This window comes from Rutilus rutilus (genome assembly GCF_951802725.1).
Source record: "Rutilus rutilus genome assembly, chromosome: 13".
NCBI lineage: Eukaryota > Metazoa > Chordata > Actinopteri > Cypriniformes > Leuciscidae > Rutilus > Rutilus rutilus.
In genome coordinates, this window is record NC_140218.1 from 11,908,727 (window position 1) to 11,914,465 (window position 5,739).

Here is a 5,739-nt window from a genome sequence, read left to right on the forward strand (position 1 = left end):
CTATACACATTAATACAGTGCATAAATATAAATATCTTTAAAACACTTCAACATTTTCAAAATATTACTTTTTTTTAACCTTATTTCCTTGTCCTTTTTTGTTATTTATATATATTGTTTGAATCAAACTATAGACTAAACTTAAATATATGTATATTTAATTGATTACATTTTCAGAATTCCAATTAAAATTCAGAAATATATACATATTTTATTTTATTTCATAATATTACAATTTTTATTGACTGGACAAAATGCATGCATAATATATATATATATATATATATTAGTATGTATTTCAAACAATATATATATTCTGAATTTTATATGTATTCTCAATATATATATTCTCAATATTATTAATATATATGTATTTCAAACAATATATATATATTGTTAAACATTTCAATAAAATAAATCATAATAGCATCATATTTTTGGTAAGTGAATGCAAAGGAAAGCCAATGCCTTTATCACTAATATATATATATATATATATATACTGTATATATATTTGTCAAGAGGGAATCATCTTAAAATATCATTAAAGCTTCTTCTTTCATTATTAAATATTCTTTCCAATAACAAGCTTGTAAAATGTTTGACCTTGGGTGTCAAGTAATACTGTAAAGCTGTCAATATGTTACAATTTAACTTGCGAAACCTTTGGGTGATGGAAAAGAACCCCGTTTGATATTTCTGTACTCAGCCTTGTGTGTTTTTTCAGATGGCCTCTATAAAAAGTTCTTCTGATGGTATCAGGGCTAATAGCTACAGCAGCAGGGTGACGCTTGAAGTGCACTTGTAAACCGAACACATGTTCCCTGCGTCTGCGTAAAGCATGAAACACAAAGACCAATCAGACACTGCTGTAATTTTTCCCATCACCGTGTGCCACGTCGGTTTCTGGAAAGTGATCAAAACCAAAAAGTCACTGAGAAAAGACAATCAACCTGGATGTTTTTCAAAAAGAGAGAAAGAACGATGGTAACACTTTACTTAAAGCTTTTATGTATAATGCATTATGAAAGTATTTTTAATGCATTAATTATGCCTTGTAATGGACCTCATTATGCATTGTGTGGTCTCATGAATAATTGTAACCACAGTTATACGCATCTATTCATTGAACACACCTTTAGAAAGTATCATGCATTAAAACACGTGACAAGCAACCAATTAGATGCTGCGAATATTATAATGCAACAGGTTTATTATAAAAAGATATGATGCATTATATAAGTAAAGTGTTACCAGAAATTCTTTTAAAATATTGTTTTTTATTACAGAAAAAGACAGTTTTGCATGCCATGTGCTTGTCTTGGCACCTCCAATACAACTGTGGCGAAGCAGCTGCTGGCAAGGCTGAGATTCTGAGCTGATGGTTGGCGTGCCAGCTGGTGATCAACATCAAACCAACAGGAACATCTCATCACTCAAAACGCTCGGCCAGATTAAAATGAATCATAAGGCAAAAAAAAAAAAAAAAAAAAATCACAAAATCAAACAAGCGCTTTAAGCAACTCTTAATGTGCAAAGCGCTCAAGTTTCTACACACTGGAATGATTCGACCCTAAAAATAATTTGTTTAGCTCTCCTCAAAGGATTAAACATACAAATAAAGAAATGGAAAATAGATTGATTTAAATAAATGGCTCGTACGATTCATTTGTTGCTCTCTCTGAGAACATGGCTTTTGTTTCTGTAAACAGTTTCATCAAGGGGTGAACCTTGTTTCTTTATGTTGTGACTTCAGACTTCATTCGGCATTTATCTTCATCTGTTTCGTAACTAAACTCTCTTTGTGCGAGAGATTATGAAAGGAAAGGCTCAAACCTCATATTTATATGTTTAGATAATTGCAGACATAACATAATGGATGAAAGCATGATGTGGAGGGAGATGAATATGTTTACAAAATAGCTTTTAGGTGGCCAATTAACAGCATGTATTTCTCCGCATGAGCTGTTCTCATACAATCTACTTAATTATTATTGATTGATATATTGCCCATCCCATGGATGAAAACAATAAAAAGACCCTTTTTCTTTAAATACCTTGAGAACATCGATAAAGCGACAGAATGATATTTGTGTTTTTCCCAATATCTTTTATTTGCAATTTTCACCGTACAAGTAGGCCTAAGAGCAAATAAACAAATAAAGCATTTCACTATATATATATATATACACACACACCCAAAGCACATTAAACCTTCAAAAACATACTTGACATTGAAGTATCACACTATAAAAAATGATTTCGCAGTTGTTTTGTTTCAACGTAATTTTTTATGTTGGCACAACTCAAAGTTTCTGAATTTGGTCATTCAACTTGACATGTTAAGTTTTCACTGCATCAACTAGTTTGTATGTTGACTTTCTTCTGTTGAACGTAAAAGAAGATGATATTTAGAAGAATACGGGTAATCAAACATTTGAAGGGTCCCATTGACTTCTATAAGAAAAATACTAGGAAGTCAATGAGCACTATCAATCGTTTGATTACAGACATTCTTCAAAGTATCTTCTTTTACGTTCAACAGAAGAGAGAAAGTCGTGCAGGTTTGGAACAACTTGAGGGTGAGTAAATGATGACAGAATTAACATTTTTGGGTGAACTGTCCCTTTAATGAGAGCATTTGCTGCCTCAACTTAAAAACATATGTTGACTCAATTCAATATCAATATAACGTTCTCAATCTCTTAAAGCGTGAAGCAGACAGAAGACTTTCGTCGGCCATGATGGAGAGCTTATCGGCACAAGATTGAATCCTTTCACCATCGTCAAATTTGGTAAGTAAATATTTGTTTATGGTGTAAAAATGTAAAAATGACATGATACCTCATGACTTTTGCAATTTTCACTTATATAGAGAGTTATAGACATAAATATAGATTTAGACAGTATAACAAGACCACAAACCGGTTTTGGGCACACAAACCGATATATATATTTATATAAACTTTCAAAAACATACCCGACATTGAAGTATCAGGTTGATACCTCATGACTTTTGCAATTTTCACTTATATATGAGAGTTATAGACATAGATATAGATTTAGACAGTATAACAAGACCACAAACCGGTTTTGGGCACACAAACCGATATATATATTTATATAAACTTTCAAAAACATACTCGACATTGAAGCACAGGTTGATACCTCCTGACTTTTCCTGACCTTATGAGAACTGAGATTGAGATGAGAACTCATATTTCAGCTTAATAACATCCATCAAATGTCCTCCAAGAAAAATGTTATATTACTTCTGTTTGGGGTCCTGCCAATAGCCCAGTACAATTTGTTTTATTATATCTTCCTCCAGTGCGTTTTTGCTGAGGTCAAACTGACCCCAAAAATGAACAACATACTATATTGGACAACAGTGACATTTTGAATATAAAGCTTGAACAAAATCTGCCTAGGGTTTTGACTAGAGGAACATATTATATTATTAAACAAATTATATTATAAGTTGGATATTATTTTTATAGGCAATTATAAAATATATACACTATATATAGTGTGTATATATATACACTATATATATATACTATATATATATATATATATATATATATATATATATATACACTGTAAAAAGTGAACAGTTGGATCAACTTAAAAGAATTACTTCAATTGGTAACACCTAAAGAAATTAAGTTTTCTCAACTTAAATTATCACGTTTTTCACGATAAAACGTGATAATTTAAGTTGAGAAAACTTAATTTCTATATATATATAAAGAATTGATTCATTATGAAACTTGCATATGTAAAAACAACATTTCTGAGCACTTCTGTTTTTCTTCATTTATTGACAAGTGAATTCCCCCAGAGTAATGAAATGCTGAGTATATGACTGGCAATAACACTAAGACAATGCTGCAATGTCCACATGAATGTCTCACAGGAAGTCCTCAGAGAGATGCGACCCTTTTAAGATAACAAGTAAACTGCTTATTGGTCTGAGACAATCACAGGGGAGGCGGGGGTGGGGACGGGACGGGACGGGACGGGACAAATTACACTCAGTAGCATGTCTCAAACTATAGTTTACGTTGGCTTGCTGAATGTGATGCTGGAAATGTATGTGTGAGCGGCAAGAATAGAGCTGATTCTAAACGTATATGTAATATAATATCTCAATTAAAGTGTTTCAAGAATTAGATTAAATGGAGAGCAAATAGAGATTTTCACCTTTTAATTTTCATACTTTTCTTATAGGGAAAAATATCCCCAAAAAATAAGAGATTTCAATAATGTCTCAAAATGTGCTCAGATCTGCCAAGATACGAAAAGTGCAAATATAATTTAGAGATTTGAATATGACATTTTTTTTATCTTTCACTTTTATATAAAATAAAGGTTCTGTGTCTGCACTGATGGTTCCATAAAGAACCTTTAACATCCACGGAACATTTCCATTGCACAAAAGGTTCAGGTTATTTAGAATATTACAAATATTGTTTTCCACACTATAGGAAAAAATTGGTTCTTTGAGGAACCAATCATGTTTTTGTTTTTTTCTGTGGCACTGCAGGAAAACACCCCTTTCGTGTATTAAATGATCTGAGCTGTTATTAATGTTATTAATCTCCATATTAATTTTATAGATCTAAATGCTTATACTGTATGTCAACATCATCTCATTTGTGTCTTTGTCTATACGCCTAAAGGATTTTAGAATGATTTTAGAAACATTTATTTCAATTATTTTATCTACCGTTATATTAAAGTGTTCTGAAGTTGAATGTTGTAAAGTTGAAGATATAAAAATGTTTTGACCAAGTAAATATTATTGCACCTCATCATATACACAGTCAGCATTTTTGTGCTATGAAAGGACTGATTTTTAAAAAATGAAATAAAGAAATAATGAAAGAAATATAGTTTAATATATATAAGAAATATATATTTTTAATAGCTTTGTCCCTTGTGTATGTGTATATACTGTATACATTAACGTCCAAAGTTTTTTTTAAACAAATATATATATATATATATATATATATTATTTTTTTTTTATTATTTTTTTTTAGCAAGGACACATTAAATGAATCAAAAGTGACAGTAAAACATTTATAATGTTACAAAATATTCTGTTTTAAATAAATGCTGTTCTTTTGAACTTTCTATTCACCATAGAATCCTGAAAAGAAATTAATCACGGTTTGTACAAAAATATGAAGCAGCACAACTGTTTTCAATATCGATAAATAATCAGAAATGTTTCTTAAAAATTCACAAAGAAAGAAAGAGAGAGAGAGAGAGAGAGAGAGAGAGAGAGAGAGAGAGAGAGAGAGAAGGAAAAATGAGCTACTGAATCTCACACCAACTTTTAAAAGCGTGTGTGAGGAGATGAGGGGGAGACGCATCTGGATTCCACACATGGCTGTAATTTAATGGAGAATTGCCCATTGGTTCCTGTGCAGAGGTAAACAGAGTGATGGGCCTGCTTTTGTTATTGCCAGAGTATGACAACTGCTTCCATCAACAAACAATAAAAGTGTGAGGGGGAGAAAGGGCCACACAGTCAACAGAGACCCCTGCCGAGGACACTTCTCACCATAAACTCCCCCATCACACATCCTAATGAAGGCAAACACTCGCTGGAAGAAGATTACGGATTTCCAGACAGTAAAAAACATCAGCGTCAGCATTCGAGGAAATAAAACTTGTGTTCAAATTTGGACTATATATATATATATATACACACAAACAAATATATTA